The 20,548-nt window shown below is 46.9% G+C and overlaps 1 long non-coding RNA gene across 1 annotated transcript; it reads right to left on the bottom strand.

Annotated features, from left to right (window-relative positions):
• Nucleotides 1-200: 200 nt before the first annotated feature.
• On the bottom strand, nt 201-16,208 carry LOC138453076 (uncharacterized). Its single transcript, XR_011260358.1, has 2 exons — nt 15,752-16,208; nt 201-1,042 (listed from the first exon to the last, which is right to left on the bottom strand). It is a non-coding gene; the product is annotated as an uncharacterized lncRNA (long non-coding RNA).
• Nucleotides 16,209-20,548: the final 4,340 nt, after the last annotated feature.

Genomic DNA, 20,548 nt, shown 5'->3' with positions numbered 1-20,548 from the left:
CAGATGAATAACCGAACAGCAATGGCTTAAGACACCTTCTGCTCGTGGTCACATAAACGCCCCAAATCCAGCACTTCCTAAGGGAAACCCTGATTGGACACCTTATGCTTTCACGTGGGTACATTTTTCCGCAAGCAAAGGCAAATGCAAACACGAGGATATGTCTCAAATAAAGATGTGGCACAAACCAAACCATGAGAAACACTTAACTCATTTTATTATATAAAATTGCAATATATTCTTTGTAATTAAGCAGTATGTGAGATTGTATAAAGTATCAGTGATAGGAATCAATATGTTGAGCAAAGAACCAGCTTAAAATAAGCCAATTGATCTGTCAGAAGAGTGTTGGTTAAAGTCTCAGCCCTACAGTTGCCTCTGTGTCCGTCAGTCTGAGTGGTGGCCCTTTGGAGCTTTCCACAAGTCATCTGCAGGGTCATAGGGTGGGCAAACTTCATTCGTTAGTGAACACTCAACTCAAGAAAGAAGGATTTCGATTTTGACAACATGAAGCAGGCCTGAGGACTCCGGAGTCTGTTGCCTCTACCAGTGGAAGATCAGCTTGTACGGAATCTGTGACGGAGTCTATACAGATTCACAGTGCATTTTATCCTGATGCTTGTGAGTCTGTGTGTCTTGGCGTGGCCAGGATGCGTTGAGTCTACTACAGATAAGACATTCTGTGTAGGGTCCTTGTAATGAGTGAACATTGATTGTGGTCCAGGCACACCTTGGTCACCCGAGATTACTAACATTTGCATTTGCGGACAGCCATGTTCCTGGATCTAGAGGATTCTGCATCACCTGTACAGGTGATTCAGTGAGGCAACAGGAGGCAGAGACGAGAATCAGTGATAGACATAGAGGCCACTGGTCATGTATGGGACACCAAAGGTGGGGCGGGGCGTCCGATGCTTTGAGGCATTGCGAAGGGTATTTTGGCATGATCGACAAATTCCTCCTATTCTTTGCCCACTGTGGGAACTCCCGAGATATCTTCTCCCAGAGCTCCTGCATACAAGCGTGATCTCATCGGCCATTTCTAAAAGAGATAAACGGCAAAGAGTTAGAATTCCGTATTGTGCGCTACCGCATGACACTGCCAATATAACAGACACACGTTAGAAGGTCCCACACCAGTGCAAAAGCCAATCCTAAAACAAATTCTTATTACTAATGAGAACAATTTCTTCTCACATATCGGTGCTAGGACTATGGGGACTCCTAGCCTCTATCCCCTTAAGTATAATGTGATAATACAATATTCCTACAGACTCCACTATAGGAAAAGTGCTGCACACATACAGAGTACCCTCCAAAGCCATTTGCAATGTTTCGCTATATTCACAGAAAAAGTATCTCCAGAGTCTTCTAAATGACATTCAGTTCGTAATTGAAAAAAGATTTTAAGTAACATAAAAAATCATCCTTACAAAAATTGGTCCGATTATTTTTATTTATTTTTATTTATTTGGCATTTGGCTCCTAATTAAAACCTACCAATCATTACATATACAAAATCAATTTTCCGCAATAAATACAACAATTCACATAACCACTAACATGAAAGAGTAAAAAGAGAGACAGCAGGAAGAAGAAGAAAGAAAACACAAAATAGGGATAAAGTTATGGTTAGAAATAATGATAAAATAAAAAGTAGTACAAGGAGGGCAGTAACAACAGTAACGATTCATTTCCATTATGGTATAAACTCACTGCCATGCTTTGCAACGTCTCATCGGCTACAACTTCATTAAAACTCCACACATGAACAATTCATGCCCTAGTTAGACCCCTCATGTAAATATTCTACCAATGCTGGTATTGAAGTGAAACTTTCTCCATGAGGTAGTGCTGTCCGCCATTGCTCTGCACATCTGAAGCTGCTGTTACTAACACATTTTGCCAGAAACGTTGTTCTCAAGGCAGTCAGTGATGTGCAAAACAATATCATGTGCTTCAAATTCTCGAACTCCACTTTACACAACCTACACTACAGATCTAGATTATTTTCCTTACAGCGTGTATTGAGAATTTCTTTGATGGGGAAAAGATTTAATCTAAATCACATGTATTGAATACAGTATTTGCTGTCGGCAAATTTCACAAAATACTGTGGCAAGCAGTTGTACCTCAGAGTCTCAGGGTTCAGTTGTCGAAACAGTCTATAAGACTGCCTTTGATCCTGAGACTCGATCCAGTCCTTGGACCACAGTTTGATCTTCACAGAGACAGGGTTTGCCTCCATTGTCTCTGCGGAAACATTTATGTTGCTTAAGATCTCTTTACAAATAAACCTCCATTCATTTAGTGTTTGGTCAGAACCCCTCAGTAGAGCCCCCTTTATAATACCGAACCCTCTCACCGGGTCACACACTAAACATTTCCTTTACAGCATTAAGGTTTTCCAAACTACCGTAGCATAGATGGATGTTATACTCAACTCTGTTCTTATCACCTGGATTGGTACACAATTCGGAAGCGACAAAACTCTCCTCCAAAATAAACCCTCCAATGTTGCCCAGACATTGGCTGGGAGCACAAATAACCTTCCGCACCATAAGTAAGAATCGGGTTCACCTTCAACCGATAAAATGATAAAACTGGAATCAAGGAAAATTTACCATATGTCTTCAGGATAATTCTGCCCTGGGAGGCTACCTTTCTTGTCTTAGAACGCAAGGCCTTCTTTCGTAGGGCATCCCTAATGCTCCCTCCCAAGTACATCCCCAGGAAAACGTAAGAGCTTGTTTTCAGCAGAATTTCCTTACCCCAAGTACCATTGCTGCCTGGAGTTTATCTTCCGAGATGGTTGTTGTAAAGTAAGAATTCTAGTTTTGGATGCGTTTATTGTTAGGCCATTTTCTGTTACGTATGTCTGCAAGGCGTTCAACTGTCTTTGTTTGTTTGTTTATTATTTATTATTTGCAGACCCACTGGGGTTTGGTCTATTAAGAGCAAATCATCAGCGTATAGCAGCCTATCCAAACAGTTGTCATCTATATTTGGCGGGAAGCAACGGTCCTCTTTTAATGTTTTGCCACATCTGAGATAAGAAAATTACAAAGAGCTGTGCCAGTGGGCATCCTTGCTTTATTCCCTGATCGATTACGGTAATGTCTGAAAGAGACCCTCCCAGATCTAGTCTCACCCTAAAAGATGTGTCAGTGGATGGGCACCTGATTGCCTCTAAAATGTCAATCCGGCAACCTCCGGCTTCTAGTTTGTGCCAAAGCTAGGTTGTCTAGTTTGTCTGTCTACTGTATCGAAGGCTTGTGCCAAGTCTACAAATGCTAAATTAAGTTTAGTGATAGCCTTAATTTTTTTTTCAACATAGATATTTTATTGGGTTTTTAAACATGGTAAACAACAGACATCAGCATTTGCAAATCATAGTACGGCACAATTCATTATCTGCGTGACATGGCGCTTGGGTTGTTCGGACGTTAGGGGAATGGGTCTCACCCTGCCAGGGGAGCTGCGATCCCTGCTTGGCAGCAGTCCCTAACCGCGCAGGTCAGTCCAACCAACGGGTAAGCGGGGGCCTATGTGTGAGTCCAGGGAAGCGCTCTGCGTGGTCCATAAAGGGAGCCCATCAGTTCCGGAAAAGGTTTATGTTACCCAGACGGAGTGCTGTAACCTTTTCCGCTGTGACAATTTCCCAGCACTTAGACCACCATAGCGGTATGGAGGGTCCCTCGGGATGCTTCCCAAGTCTTGCGAGGGCTATCTTGGCTGCTGTTAGTAGTTGAGTACATAGGCGGGCCATGTTGCCCGACAGAGGTATGTCCCCGTCCCCCGAATCCCCCAGAAGAACAATCCCAGGGGATGGAGAGTCTTGTGATTGATTGGATATGGTTCAGCACACCCCTCCAGTAGTTTGCTGCTTTCGGACATTCCCAGAGAAGGTGGAAGAGTGATCCCTCCAGTTCAGGGAGGGGGTGGAGCCCGATTTATGCAGCTGTGCCGATGTAATGTAGTACCTGTAGCACACCTTGTACCCTCCCTCCCTGTTGGTGATGCATGGGGTACTTTTGTGGAGCCTTGTCCATATTCTATTCCATGCAGGTGGGTCCAGAGGGTGCCCCAAGTCCTTTTCCCAGTTGGTCATATATCTCTCCTTCACTTCCGGGTTCGATTTTTCCAGGAGTTTGTACAAAGAGGAGATTTTTCCCTTCGGAGGGGCTGTTGTTAGTGTGAGCTCTAGGGGTATTAGGTTTCTGGAGCCCCATACTTTGATAACTCGCTGGGAGATCCAGTGGCGGATTTGTGAATAATCGAACCTTTCCTCCTCAGGGATATTGAACTTTGCTTTGCAGTCCTCAAACGTGAGGGGATGGCCTCGCTCAAGGAAGTCAGAGATCTTCCGAAGGCCGCCGGCCTTCCAGATAGCGAAGCTGTGATTGGAGAGACCTGGGGAGAATCTTGGATTGTCCCATACTGGCGTCAGTGGGCCCAGCGATCTCTTTATTCCCCATTTCCTGGCAGCTGCTTTCCAGCTTTCCACTGTATTGCATTTTGCCGGTAGTGGGTTTATGGTAGGGGGCTTTCCAGGTTTGTATGTGCGGTAGGTCGGACAGGGGTGGCTTACACCATGCTTCCTCCAAATGCAACCATCATGGGCGATCTATGGTTCGGGACCAAGTGAAGGCGTGTGATAGTTGGGCCGCTCGCCTGTATCAGGATATGTCCAGGGCTCCCAGGCCACCCAAGCACCGGCTGCGGGTCATGATTTTCTTTGCTATGCGGCGTCTTTTCCTCTCAATATAAATTTCATGATCTCCCGCTGTAGGGAGTTGAGGTCCCCCTCTGGAATAGGAGTTGGGAGCGCTAGGCACTGATAGATTAGCATGGGGAGCAGGTTCATCTTTACCACCGCCACTCGGCCCAGACAGGAGATCTCACCCAGAGGTCCTTGAATAGTTGCGGAAAGTTGTGTTTATAGATCTGGGCACTGGATTTGGGAATGCTGACCCCTAAGTATTCAATCGTGGGCCTGGCCCATGGAATGGGGAGTTCAGGGCTGAGGGTGTCCTTTTGACGCTTCCTTAGGTTGATCGATCAACCTAAAGCCAGATACTGCCCCAAAGGCTTTGAGCTCCTCCAGCATGGGTTGTAGGGAGGTGTCCGGGCTGGTGATGGTTAAGAGCACATCGTCTGCATACAGTGCAGCTTTATATTGTGTCCCTCCCACGGTGAGCCCTTTGGTGTTTGGGTTTTGCAGGATCCTTTCGGCAAACGGCTCCATGGACAGAGCCAAAACCAGGGGAGACATAGGGCAGCCCTGGCGTGTGCCTCTAGATATAGGAATGGTCGCTGATCTTATGCCATTGATCCCAGTCTGGATGCTAGCACCTTGGAGTACATTTTCCCCTCTATGTTCATAAGTGTTATGGTCCTGTATGAGGTCGCTTGCTCGGGGTCCTTCCCTGGCTTTTGGATTAAGATGGTAGTTGATTCAGCCATGGATTTTGTCACTCTTTCAGTGTTCAGGAAAGAGTTAAATAGGAGTGTTAGCTGGGGGGCTAGGATGTGTGCGAAAGTTTTGTAGAATTTAGTCGTCAGCCCATCTGAGCCTGGGGCAGTACTCTTAAAGGATCTTATAGCCTCTAAGACCTCCTCCGAGGAGATCGGGGTCTCCAGGGATTCAAGGGGGCTGGTGACGGAAGGGGAGCGGCAGGGCTGGAGATAGTGGCGCTGCTGGGCTAACTTTTCCAGGGATGAGGGTGAGCCTGCCATGATGGCTCTGTGGTGGTCCACTAGGATCTCTGTTTTGTCTGGGGTGGTATATCTAACTTTACCGTCCAGCCCCTAGAGGCGAACGATATTATTCCGACTGTGCGTTTTCTGCAATTTGTATGCTAGTATGCGGTTTGCCTTATTACTTTTGTGGTAGTAAAACTGTTTCGTATAGGCGAGCGCCTTAGCGGTGCGGTCGGCCCAGTGCATCTCCAGGGCTCTCCTGGCCTTTTTTAGTTCCCTATCTGCCATCCTGGAATCATAGGCCTTTAGTTCCTTCTCCAGGGTGATAACCCTGGATTCCAGGGCCGATGTATGGAGCATGGAGATTCGAAATTTTTTGGCGGCAGAACTGATGAGCACTCCTCTTATTACCGGCTTCATCGCCTCCCATACTGTCCCTACTGGGGTTTAGGGGTTGGTATTTTCCTTAAAGTAGTTGGCCAGAGCTTCTTCCACCTCTTCCCTAATTACCTGGTCTAGTAGAAGGGAGTCGTTAAGCAATATCTAGATTGAGAGGTCGGCAGAGACTGGGGCGTGGTCAGATAACATGCGTGTGTAAATTTCAACCTTGCTTAGGCAAGGAAATAATGCACTTGTGGTTAGCAGGAGGTCGATTCAGGAGTGTCCCCATGTACGTTGGAATAGTAAGTGTAATCAGAGCTCTCTGGATTAGCCACTCTCCAGGAATCAACAGTGCCTGATTCCCTCAGTAATCTAGCTAAGGCTAGAGCCTGGGAGAAGTCCGAATTGGACGAGGGCAGGGTCTTGTCCCTCACAGGGTCAGGAACTGTGATAAAGTCTCCCCCGTTGAGAAGGTATCCCGTAGTGAAGGTTAGTAGTGTCGGGAGTAGCTCCACTAGGAACCTGTCCTGGCCTGTATTGGGGGCGTAAATCCCCACAATGGTGATTGGTTGATCGGTAATTTGTCCTCGCAGGAGAAGATATCTGCCTGCAAAGCCCTTTATGACTGAGGGATTGGTTAGAGGGAATTTATCGCTTAAGAGGATCGCCACCCCCCATTTCTTCTCGCCCAAGGAGGAGAAGTAAGCCTGTTTGAAGCGTTTAATCTGATTCGGTGCTCATCAGTTGCTAGTAGGTGAGTTTCCTGAAGGATTACTATGTCCCCATTTAGCGCAACTAGCCTGTTCTCCACCGATTTGCACTTCCTAGGAGAATTGAGACTTTGGACATTCCAGGTCAAGATGCGGACATCCCTAGCGTTGTCCGGACCCATGAGCTGTAGGGGCGAGTTTAGCTCGGAGCGTCAGTGGAGTGTGGTTGGTAAGGGGCCTCTGAGGAGTTCCTGAATATAAATGTTGGTGTGCCGTGTCTGGAGATGTCTGTGTGCAGAACTTTGTTATTAACAGGGTGATCTGAGATTCAGAACTGTTCCCGTTCCCCTTAAATGTTCCCCCCCTAACTCCCACAAAAACCATTAAGGATGAAAAGAAGAAGCTTATCCACAGGGTTGCTGACCAACCCCGCTGTCTACTATATGCGGCTCGAAAGTAAGAGAAACTACATCTGGAGCCTCAATGGGGAAGAAGATCTGCCTGACCTGCGCTACAGGCATGGGGAGTGCTAGGGCGAGGTTAGTGTATTTTTGTGCAGCCTGGTGCACGAGTGGGGGACCCTCCAGTGGGTATAGGATTGTCTCTGCAGGGTTAGGTCAAGGTTCTGAAAGCTATTGGAAGAGCGCTCGGCCGCTGAGGGGATGTGCAAAGTGGTATGGCACCAACCTTCCCTAGAGATAAGGAAGTGATCATTAAGCCTATCAGTGTCCGCTTGGGTCAGGACGCTTCCGGGGGCTGCGGAGCCTGCAGCCTCTGCTGGGCCACGACCAAGGGCTGGATAAGGATGATCTGGTTTGTGATTGAGGTTGCGTGTCTGGCTCAGAGCCCTAATTGGCTGATCCCTTTCCCAGTAAGCAGTCCGCCTCTTTTGGGCTGCGGTTCTGTCTACGAGTTCCCTCCCATGTGAAGTTCAAGGCTGTAGGAAAGCTCCAGGATATTGCACTTTCCGCTCTTGCAGTCATTCTGTGAGGTTTCGGAGAGCCTTGCATTTCTGGAGTGTTGCGCTCGCTAGATCTTGATACAGGGAGATAGTTGCTCCCCTGAAGATGATTTGCTTTGAGGATCTTGCCCAGGGACGTCATTTAGGGGTCGCCAGTCTGAGGTCTCCCTTGAAACCTCTGTGGTCTCCCTTGTAATGTCCAAAAAAAAACAAAACAAAAAAAAACTTTTTTTTTTTTGTAATGCAAGCTCCTGGGCTCTGGCCAGCACCATATGGCTCTTTACTTCTGGAGTGGCTGGCTTTCTTGTTCATGCCCCTTAAAAAAAAAGAAGAAAAATAAGAACATGAGTGCCACACGTCCAACACTTTCAGCACTGACCCTAAATAATAAAGAATAGGAATACCAAATAATGTGTCTTTCTGGAATTCTATGAGTCACTGATTTAGTCTGTTCTTAAACACCTCAACTCAGCCTTTCAACCTCCTGAGATCGATAAATGAGTACCAACACAGGTTGGGTGATATTGGGTGTATATTTTTTCTATATAAAGCGCTTAAGCGTAAGTGCTATATAATAACACATCAATATCATTTGGTCATGGACGTCTGCTTGCATTCACATTAAATTGGTAATGTGGGCCTATACACACTGATCTTAACGATTCGTATGGCGATCCATTCTTGTATGAAATGTACATCACATTATAGTGATATCATAACCATATTTTTCATAGTGTACAATGCTATGTGATGCCACTTCTTGTTTTGTCAACGGGTGAAAGGTCGTGTTCCATCGCTTCCCGTGATGTCACTTCTGGGTGGGGTCAAATGACATCACTTGCTGTGATGTCATCAGGGTTTAAGGATCGTGTAATTTCACTTCCGCTACCCCTGGCATTTTGGTGAAATGACGTCCCTGGTCTAAGCTCCCTCATTATCTCCTCCTTGACTTTGAAGAAATGAATTTGGACGAGGACGTCCGGCGGTGATGTTGTTGCTTGTCGAGTTGCGATGGACTCTGTCAATTTCTAAGGGAGAGCTGTCTGGTAATCTTAGGATAAACCTGAACAGGTCTTTGGTGAAGCCCTCGAGCTCAGGGTCGGTTATTGCGGTGGGTATCCCTCAAAGACGGATATTATTTCGGCATGAGCGGTGCTCTGCATCCTCCTGCTTGGCTTTGAGTGCATCGCATCTTGCTTGTCCAGTGAAGAGATCTTTCTGGTGACCTCATCAGTGACTTTTTGGGTTTCTTTGGTGAGTGCTGATAATAGGTCTTTGAGATCTGATTTGGTGGCAAATTGGCCAGCATCCGGCTCCTCTGGGGTGTGGGCACCCCCTACGTCCGGCCCCGCTGCTTGGTCGGACTTCCTTGTTTGAGGTTGCCCATCATTGTTGCAATGTCCGCTTGCTTTGCTGATTTACCACTATTCGCCATGGTGACCCCAGGAGGAAAGTGAACTGACTGTGAGGGGAAGGGGTTCCCAGGACAGCAGAGCTGACACTATTCGCCGTGGAGGGGGGTTGGTGTTGGGGCTCGGGCGCCTATCTGGATCCTCTTATTGCCCTCTCTGTGCCGGAAATGGCACTAATGCGGGTTGCTGCTCGGGCTCTGAAGCCCCGTTGTGGTGCTTCTACATGTCCCTGTGGGTGTTTCTGCATGTTCCTGCGGTCGCAGTAGGAATGTATATCGCTGATATTACCCCGCTGGTCCCGCAGCCACGCCCCCGCCGCCCAGCGCGGCTCCTACTCCAGGGAGACCGGGGTTAGAGGCAGACTCGGGGTCATTGAAGTGGGGCGAATCCTCAGGTGATGATAGTTAAGGTTCACATGATGAAGCCCCCCCCGGCTCAGCCCCCAGATAGTGCTCCGGCAGTCCCAGGGTGGAAGGGTGGGCCCTCCTCTTATTTCGGGCCAGTCCGATCTTCAGAGGTGATGTGGATGCTGCCTGCCTTGCGGACTGGGTCAACCACTGTGTCTGCTGATGAGGAGTTGGTTGCTCCTTGGGGCCATAGGTGTGTTGAGAGGGCTGGTGGGGTTGCAGGAGGTGGATTTCACGCAGGGCGCATGCAGCGTTTGGTAGCTGGCTGCCTCTCCGCCTCAGGGCGTGCTGTAGCTGGGCCAGTAGGAGCTGAGGGTTGGAGGTGCTCCTGGGCCCAGATCTCGCAGGGCCAGGTTGATGGTGCAGGTGCCGGGACGGAGGGGTGATTAGATCTTCTAGGTGGGTGGCGCTGCATAGTTCCCCCGGGCATCTGTCTGGTTGTGGGAGTATTTGAAGCGCTCATACTGCGAGCAATGGAGCAGGAAGTCCAGAGGAGCCTCAGAAGGCCCGGGCTCAGGAGGGCGCGCATGGAGATGAGGGGCACCCAACAGGGACCACAGCAGCCCCCGGCGGCGAGCCCGGCCTTCAGGGCCTGCGGGGGATCCTGCTTTGATAATGCACTCTCCTACCTGCACGACCGGTGCTCGTCCAACACTCTGAGCGTTTGGCAGCATCGGGTGTAGTTGTACTTTCTCCCCTCGGGTCAGGCTTAGACACCGGCAGCCTGGCGGGACCTCAGCCCGTTCAGGAGTGTTCAGGAGAGTGGGACCCCTACCCCATTGCGGCCCCTGGCGACGGCCGCCATCTTGGGTCTTTGTCCTCGCTCCGGGGCTCCGCTTTTGCTGCTGATTTTGGAGATGGTGCTGGAATTTGGGAGCGGAGCCCCGGCAATTCAGGTGCAGTGGTGAGTCGTCACTCTTTGGGGAGATTTACAGATCAAAACAGATCAAAATGGCGGCTCCAGACTGTAGAGATACGTTCCGACAGCAGGGCTGTGCAGGATCCATGCTTCACAGTCGGCTCCCAGCCACGCCCCCACCTTAGTTTTTAAGATATTATTCAGAAACACATTTAACGAGGTGCCTTTACCCTTTATGAAACCTGATTGTCGAGGGTCCCAGTTACCTGCGGTATTAGACCACTTAATTAGCTCTCTCAGCACAATGGCTGCATTGATCTTTCCTAAAGTGTTTAAGAGAGCTATCAGTCTATAATTTCCTCGGTCAGACCTATCACCTTTTATAAATATAGGTACCACCACTGAGGTCCTCCAAGACTTGGGCACCAACCCTGTGTTTCCTATGCACTTGAACAGTTTATACAAAAACTGTGCCCATTTGTGATGCCATCAGGCCCGGGCGCTCGAGAATTCCTGGCCTTTTTTTTATCAGTTCTATAATGTCTTGTAGCTCAATTGAAAAATACCATTTCCCCGCAACAGGTTTTATTCCCTTTGTGTCTCCCACCTCCACTGCTAAGAATACATTTGAAAAATGATCCACCCATGCTTTTGCTGAAACAGCATTAATTGTTGGCGCTGTTTTGTCTGAAAATGTAGAGTTTATAAGCTCCCACATTTCACCAGTCTTCTTCCCTTCCACCTTACTGAACATCAGTTTCAATAGTGTAGTTTCAACTTTTTAGACAAAGGGGGCATTATGAGTTGGGCGGTAAGGGATTACCGGCACCGGTAAGGAGACTGGTGCCGGTAATCCCTTACCGCCCAATTCCGAGGTCCCTTAGCTGGAAGTGTAAGGAACGTGTGGTCTGACCACACATCCCTTACGGGTCCCGCTAAGGGACCAGGGCGTTAATAACAGCCTTGCTAGTCGCGAGCCCGTTATTAGCGCCTTCCCCATTCCCATTGAGCCCTATGGGGGCTCAAATGGGAATGGAGAATGGTTTGTTCAATGGGGATTTACCGGTCCCTCCAGGGTCGGAATGCACCGGTAAGTCCCCATTGAACAAGACTGGTGCCGGAACCGGTATTGGAGGCAGCCATGGTGCAAATAGCACCATGGCTACCTCCAATCTCGGAATGAGGCCCAAAGTCTCCCTCGTCCCCACTACCTCTTTTTTGAGTTTCGTCAAATCAAATTTTAGTTTTCCCTTTGCTTTTTTTGCCTCCCGATCATATGCGTGCAAATGGGTAGTTCTATGGCTACATCTTTCTTTGGTTTCTGTCACAAACTTTTTCAGTTGCCTAGTATAATATAGGTGGCTGGGGCCATAAACTGCAGAGTGGTTAGGTGCAGATTTAAGAATCTCTTTGTTAAGTCTTCAATTCTAGTTTTGTTCATATACAATCTGTTTCTGCCACTCGCTAGTTTGACCTGGGTATGATACACCTTAACAGGTTTGCACTTCCATTCATTACAAGTGAGCTACACGATGTTGTGGTCGCTCTGGGACGTGCAAATGATCTCTAGGCTCACGCATTTTGTGTGACTATTACCTGATACTAAAATGTAATCCAAAATACTCTTTTTGTTTCCCTGTTTACAAGTAGCTTTAGCTGGTCCCCAAAGGTGCCCATTTCAGCATATGGATGTTCCTACTAGCCACCTTGGTCATGGTGTATGCTTCCCTTAGCCTCTTGAAGTAATGTATGTTTAAATAACCACGCATCATTATAGCTGGGTACACCCATTCTATCCACTAGATCTATAACCAATTGTTGGAAGCATTTAAACCCTTCAACATATGGACTCCAATATAGGTTAAACAGCAGCATCCATCTATGCCCCCCCCTAAAAAACTTCCACCTCAAATACCAACATTTGAATATATGGAGTAGGATTGATCATTTCACACAAGGACAGTCCTCTGCAGTTTTTGACAGCAGTCAGTAATCCTGACATTGGCCTACCCTTCAAGCCTTGAGGGCAGCATTCAGATATACCGTAAAGCCACCCATTAGTGGTGTCTTGCTTAACCAGGTCTCTTGTATGCAGATCGGGTCATAAAAATAAAATTCAAGGTCCCCACTGCCGAACATGTGGGGATATCCTCTTGTGTTCCAAGATCCTACAGTGAAATGTTTCTGATCTTCAAGTCGTGGTAGTTATGCTCTTTCGGGACCACAGTTCAAAGTTTTCACCAACCAATCCCAATTTTGATTGTCCTGTTGCTGCATAGACCTCAAATTAGTCACCAATCTTCTGTTTGAAGAAGGTTGATGCTCCGATGTTGTAGCGTGTTGTCTGGCAGCACCATTAATGAACAGTAAGATCTCCCGTTCACTCCCACTCTTGCTCCGCCCCAACTTATGATCCGAATGAGCAAGGTCCTGCGGTTCCAATAACTCTGTTAAATCGAAACCCAGGAACCTCTGTCAATAGGATCTGCTTGACCAGATTGGAGGAAAGGTGGATTGCCACCCTCTCCCACCGCTGTTCGTCCAAAAATTCAATTATTTTTATATCCTCTAATGAAATTGCCTGGAGTTTTGGAATTAGATGTAATAACCTTAATACATCTTCTCAGTTTAGAGTCAGGCCGTCATTTATGTGCCATGTCCTCTCTAATTGTAGTCTAATTGGCGCAACAGGTGGGGGACCGAAGTGACCAACTATGCCCTTTTTTGTGAACAATCTCCCTTTCTTCTCTGATGTCCTTTTTGTTGAGGAGGCTAGGCTTCAAGCTTTTTCGCTGATCCTCCATGGTCATAAATGGCAGAGAGGATAGGTCAGTTATAGTCATTTTTGCTCCAGGGGTAAATTGAGCGGACTGAGAAGCACCTTTTTCTCTATGAATGCCCCCCTCGCTCAATCCACATCTCTGGAGGTGACTAGCCCATCTCTAAGAGTCTGTCCAGCACCCTTGCCCAGATGAAGAGAGCTGGTTGGACCTTACTGGAGATATGGGTCTCAAAAGGGCCCACTTGTCTTCAAGGGTGCGAGGCACTGGAGACGCTGCTGGTGAAAGCTCCACAAGATCCCATTCTTTCCTCTGCGGTACTGTACCACAAATTGCACTTTCTTGTCAGTCACTCCACCCCATTCTTTTGATTGGGACTTAATCCTTGTAGGATCAAATCTTACTCCTTGTTTCTCAAACACTGGGTGGTCATCACGTTTTCCATGCTTATGTCCAGGGTCCTGTCCTTCATCAGCAAAGTTGAGTCTTCTGTTTTATAGGGACCTTGACTGGTCACACTGGTTTGGGAGAACATCCGCTCCCTACACCAGCACCTTCTGGTAACTAAATTTGGGATCAGCTTCATCGCCTCAGGGGAACCCGAATCAGAGACTGAGTAAGTTGACAGGTTCATCAGTTCTTCAAAGAATTTGTAAAGCAGTACTCCTGCTTCCACCCTGTCATAATTAGGTTTCTGATAATAGGCTTTTTTTTGTCGCATTTTCAACACACTCTTTAGGAAAGTCTGCCAACCTAGAGCTAGTGGGAAGAGTCAGATTTCTGATAAATTGTCGACATCCATTCGAGCGTTGTCTCTGTGCCGGTTTTTGATTCTTTGTTTTTTTCCCTTTAGGCTCCTTTAAGGTCTTGATAATGCGAGAAGATTTATTTCCCACCAAAGCTGACTCCTGGTGTTTTTCTGAAAGAAATTGTATACTCCTTCACAGACCATGGTGCATGGTTCTCTCGGTATTCCACCACACAACACTTCATTATCTTCAATAGAGGGACAAATGAGTTGCCCTTCCAAGATTAAGCACCCTCTTCTTCCATATTGATCACACTGATGGGGTCATGCAGGGGCCTGGCACATCCACCTGCAGATCAGCAGCTACTGTGCACCCTTTGGGGCCTCTGACCTTATACACTACAACAAGACCATGACCTCATCTGTTTGAGTTCAGGAGGTCACCGGTTTTCTCCGTGCTCTTCTGTTGTTTTTATCCTGAATGATTGGCTGAAGGATGCTTTGGAGGATGTTAGTGGTCTGTGCAGAGTTTTTCTCTAAGCGTTCTTGGATGGCTACCACAAAGCCCTCTAGAAACAGCATCTTAGTGTGAACCATTGCCAACATCGTCGAATGATCTTTGAGTTGGTCATTTAGAGTTTTGTATAATTTAGTGAAAGGGAAAGGGGAATAGCCAGGGATGCGACTGTGATTGTGTCTATTCCAACTGACCTGGGACCTGAAGAGGGTAGTTCGGCCTGGAGTTACGCTTAGAGGGGCAGCTAGAGCTCTGATTACCACTCTCACTGCAGTCCAACTTTGCCTGATGGTCTGGGCGGTTCTAACTCTTTTATTCCTTTTGTTTACAAACCAAGCTGGTAAATCATCATTGTGTTGATTAGTCGTTTGAAGCAAATTCAGAGTATCAGCCTTTCTCAATATTGTTGGCTCAACTGGACTAGCTTCCAGAGTTGTCAGTACTGGACAATTTGTTCTTCCCCTGGCTGAGTACATTTGTTTATTCACCTCTATTGTTGGATCTATAAGTGTCCCCATTTCAGGTGCTGTACGACCAATAAGTCGAAGATCCAACTCTGCCCTCTGCTCAGTTTTATCCCTCTCAATCCCATTCAATGCTCCCACAGATTCTGAAGGCATTATCGAGGAGTCTGCCTCCTCCTGGGCAGACGATAGCACCTCCAGTGACTGAGAAATAGAAGCTTCCATCAGTTTAGTGCTCTCCAACAAATCCTCATTGTTAATGTAAAGTCTGATGTTACTTACATTAGATAGCTTGTTCGGCTGCGCCTGTGCAGCTGTTAACTTTGGGCTCCTTCAACAGATGTTTGGAGTAGAAGAACAGGTGGTTATTTAATGATTCATCAGTGCCCAAAGTCAGCGGTTTCCATACCAATTTTGTTTTATTTTTTTTACCTGCTCCTCAGCTGTGGGAAGGGGGGTACTGGTTTCTGTACCCTCTGGTTCTTGCTGGATCCTTCTCCAGCCTGATTTGTTATTTGACACAGCTCCCTTGGAGGTTTTCCCCTCACCGTTTGTACAACCCCCTCCTTTTACACATCTGTAAATGGAGCAGTAGATTCCATTATTTCAACAGTCATATCAAAAGGGCCGGCAGCCTGGCAGAGGCGTGGCTGTTGAAATGTAGGTGTTTCAATGATGTCCTTATTTACTTCTGCCTTCTCATCATACACACCCCCTTTAATAGTTTTGGTATCGGCTAAATCGAGACTGCTATCTTCGCAACACAATTGTCAAATAGCCCTTAGGTGAACAGTCACTGTTTGACTCACCTGTGTCTTCCATTCTTCAGCACGGAACACGCAGCTCTCAGTCCCCCACTAGCAACCAGCCACTCGGTCGTCGTCAGCTATAGGCAGTAAAAAGCGAGGCGATCTGTTGTCAAAACTCCAGGCTTTCTCAATAAAAAGGTTGCACTCCCGCTGCAACCCGCCAAACACAGCAAAACACTCTCGCCTCACTCCGCTCTCGCTCTGCTCGGATTTGAAGTCGAGGTTATGTAGGCACACCTCCTCCGGGTAAAGCAGCCACTGCAGCAAGACTACATGCACAGCGGACACCGTGTTCAAAATAACAACACAGTAAAATACTCTCGCCTCCCTCAGCTCTCGCTCTGGTCGAGTTTATGTAGGCACGCCTCCTGTGGGTAAAGCAGCCTCTGCAGACAGACCGCATGCACAGTGGACACCATGTTCAAAATAACAACATGGCAAAACACTCTTGCCTCACTCCGCTAGGTTAGATTCTTTTAATCAAGCATTAAGTACTCATACTATTTCCACAGAATTATTTGCTACATTCGTGTAATGAAAAAACTGAAACATAACCAATTTCAATGAGCAACATTCAAAGAAATAATGTCGATGTGTGTCGTGACTACTTCACAACTTGACAATTCATATGTTCAAGACAATCACATGTGTAATATCAAATTGTACATCAGCCACTCTTGCACCTATCATGTATCTGCGTGTTAACTGCTTTCAGCATCCAGTCTAATAGTATAGTTAAGACTTGTGCCCCTTGCTGCACCCTCAAACAGACACTATATAACCTCTGCATCATGATGAGCCAATCAAGAATGATTAATTGAGATGGCAAATGCATCCAACCTAATAGACTGATGGGAGCAGGAATTGTTCTACACCCAGATGTATTGATTAAGAGTGAGGAGTTTGTCGCACCGGGGTGGAAGACGGGGGATGAGAGAGGCAACTCGCCTGAATGGACGGTTGGAGACCAGAAGCGCATCTTACCTTGATAGGGCACTGAAGGTGGGAACAGGGGAGGGATATGTATCACACTTAAATGGACTGCAGAGGGTGTGAAATTTGTCACACATAAAGGAATGTGTTTGGGGGCAGAAACCGTGCAGCACACGGATTAACCTCGGGGGACAGGGAACACATCTCTCCTGCAGGAATTTGTGGGGGTGGTAATTGCTATGCACAAGAATGAATGACAGGGGAGGGATATAGGTTGCATTTAGTGAGAATGTCGGTATAGGAAATGTGTTGCCACTAACTAACCGTACTAAAGATTCACCCCTCTGCATACACCTTCTCAAACTCTGAACTAAACACAACCATACCTCTACAGCACCACAAGCTGCACGCACTTCACAACACCCCGACAACGAAACAAACCATACACAATCTCACCCCAACACCACATGACGCCTACCAACCGAAAACGCACCTACGCTCAGTGACTGGTTTCTCTGAACTGAAGCTGCCAACAGCACATCACAGCTCTCTTGCTCTTCTCCCCCTCAGTCCTACTAACAAACCCTGCCACCCTCCTTACATTGCAGATCTGCCAGAGTGCCCGGAGACCACGCAGGTGGCAACAGTGCATGGTACAAGAACCTTTAACATAACATAACAAAACATTATAATCCCATTTGGAGAATCATAATTAGTGTTCTAAAAATCAAGATTGGTGCCCCATACTTCCCTTCTGGTGTGAGGTCCCTGGAGTCTCTGCTGTTTCTGTGATTGGTTTATCCAAATTAATACCTGATGAATCCTCATATGAGGTCTTTTCAGAAAGGTGAGTAGTGTACAGGTTTCCTCTCCACCGAGGGGCCCTAATCCCCCTGGGTCAGGGTACATCATGCGCCCCGTTTTCTCTGTACATTGCCCTTGTCATGGCTGGATGTGTAGACTCTACTGGTAGGTGACAGCCTGTTTGTGACTCTCGTGAGGAACAGTCAGCTATACTCTTGGGGTGTATCTACTGGGAACCCATGTAAAATCCAGCAATGAGACCAACAGCCAGACACTGTTCCTACAAGTGTGTGAATGGTATAGAGCAGTGACCATAGATGGTCATGGATAGAGCCTGCCCTGGATAGTGGGGGCTACACTTGCCAGTATCAGCTATGTTTGTGAATAGTTTCTGGGATGCAAACGTGAAACCACTCCTGAGAGAAAGTATGGGAAGTAAACAGTGAATGAATTTACTTGAGTGCCCGACCTTCCCGCAACTTCCCATCAAAGGGGGGGGGGGGTCTGAAATGTTACCTTGTAGAACCTGGAGATGAGCCACGAAGCACACAAGAAGATGCCAAAGACTGGATTTAAGGAATTCTGAACCTGTAACCTTCCAATATCCCCTTGAGAGCAAAGCTGTGCTCCACTCCTGACTGCACCATGCTTCCTCCTACCACAGTGAGACTACCTGTAATGCTCACTTCTCTTTAGCTGGCAGGATACATCAAGTCACAAACCCACAGCATTCTTACCCTGGAATCCTTTCTGCCTGCCCCTTCACAAACTCAACACAAAGAGGCATACATTGAATGCACCAGCAGCCGATAGCGTCTGGGACCAGTGGCAGCTTATGATAAAGAGCTACAACTGCCTATATAGAGCCCCAGGTGGGCGTGGGCACGGCTAGGAGTGAATCCTCTACCTGACGTCCTAGTCCTATCACTGGATCATGTCTGCACCTCCCACCAGGCGGTCTCCACCTCACCCCCCCCCGGCTCCTGCACTTCTTCTCCAGTGACACCACAGCTCCCCTTCAAGACTGAAAACCCTCAAACATTTTCCTTTCCAAAGTTAGTGGAGACGGGAAAATTGGGAGCCACAACCACTGATTTATGACCTTTTCTGCACTTGGAAGTTGACTGGCTGGAAACTGACAAAGATATGCGACACGGAGGCAACCGACACTCGGCTCACCTGCAAAAATCCTCACAATTGATCCCAAACTCCAGATCCTGCATGGCATGCATACATGGCAGGTAGCGTTTACGTTTACTGAGTTTGCACTGCAAAGTGTATAAGGAAGCACAAATGGCTAAAATTGCATGAAGGTGGCCTAGATACACCCAAGTGCAAACCTAAAAGGTCCCCTTTGCACAATTTACGCTTTGGGGGGAAATCAAGTCCAGCTGCTTGTACCGCTGATTCAATGCTGAAAGGTTCCTGCCTCAATCCTAGCACAGGGGTCCTGCTCTCGCATGAATTGGCAGCCATGTTCAAACTACCTTTGAATTATTTTGCTCAAACTCTGCCCTAATCAAACTCTCCTCATTCTCCACGACGGCAGCACTGCACATTTGGCAACAGATAATAAAAATCCTGGTGGATAAACTGTGATGGGCATTCAATTATAGTGTGGAAATTGTGAGGGGTGATATATTTTTTGTAAATTTGTTTGATAATTATATTAAGGAATTTTCATTAGAATTGGTATGAAAGAATGTAATTGATGAAATTAGGTTTCTGTTAAGTTTATGAACTTGGACATGATGTATTGTATTTGTAAAGAATTCTCTTTTTTTTTTGTTTAAGGATTTTTATTGAAAGTTTTACGAACAAGGGGGTAATAAATATGATTGGATCGGTAAAGTGAAGAAACATGTCCCAATTAAAAGCATTACAGAGATATGCAAGTGAATTATATGTATAATACAGTGTTGAAGGTTGGAATTGTTTAACCAAAATAACACTTAAATAAACAATAAATAAATATTCTTTATATCACAAAATTAAAACAAATTGCATGTCCTCCTGCTCCTTTGCTTTTAGATTCTTCACAAACATTTCCTGAGAAAACAGGAATTATTTGAGGAAGTTGCCATTCTCCACTGCTAAGATAACCTCTCTCCGAAGCCCCCCGACCCAGTATCCCTCCTGGCAACACCCACTCCACCCCACATCACCTTTTAGCAATGTTATAAGGTTTTAAACTAACTGTAACTGTAAATGTTAACCATTGTCTATAGTAATACATGTTGTGTTGCAAGGACTGCTTCAGTTTCTAACCATCTTAAGTCTCTGCCCCTTTAAAGGAGAGACATGAGCTTTGTGGGAGGAAGGGGAGTGAGAAAGGAAGGGGAGGAGTTAAGAAGGGAAAGGCAGTACGTAGTTATCAGTTAATAAAGACGTTGTTCCAAAACCTCTGGTGGCGTGTCCTTTATTAAGGTGTATATCCCGTTTAACAACTGGCAACAAGGCTGTCTACAACGAACCGGAGTTCAAGTAACTGGTGGGTGATCCCACCGCACTACACATCCATCCAGGCTGTATACGTGTTCCACGTATCCCCCCAGGTGCCGGCAAGCCCGCGGCACAATACTGCACCCGATCCCAGGCGGGAGGAAGGCATAATTCAAGATGTCCTCCCCACAGCGCTCCACATGAGGGAGTGAGACACGGCCATCTGTCATGTTGGCCGTGCAGCCATACGCCAGCAGTTTTCCTCAGTTCCACGTGGCGGCGACAAGTGCTGGTGCACAGCACATTCCACGTCTGTAGCATGAACGCTGTTTTCCCTAATTAACGTGTGGCACCACCGCTCCATTGACAGCCGATCTCCTCCACATGACGGCTGCTCGCTAGAGGCAAAGACAGACAAAGGCAGAGAAACGTGTAAAAAAGAGTCAACTCCCATTATCTACAACAGGGAAGAAAAGGAGGGTGCAATTGAACTTCCAGGAAACATTAACCCATGCAGAGCTCTGCATAACTCCAGGAAAAAAAATACTAAAGAGGAAGTAAACGAACATTCAGGAAACATTAACCCACAAATGGCCCTTGCACAACGACTAGCACATA

This window comes from Ambystoma mexicanum, chromosome 4p (assembly GCF_040938575.1).
Source record: "Ambystoma mexicanum isolate Mex_15411 chromosome 4p, UKY_AmexF1_1, whole genome shotgun sequence".
In the NCBI taxonomy this organism is placed as follows: Eukaryota; Metazoa; Chordata; class Amphibia; order Caudata; family Ambystomatidae; genus Ambystoma; species Ambystoma mexicanum.
The sequence above is the reverse complement of the archived record's forward strand: the minus strand, read 5'-3'. Positions and strand labels throughout refer to the sequence as shown.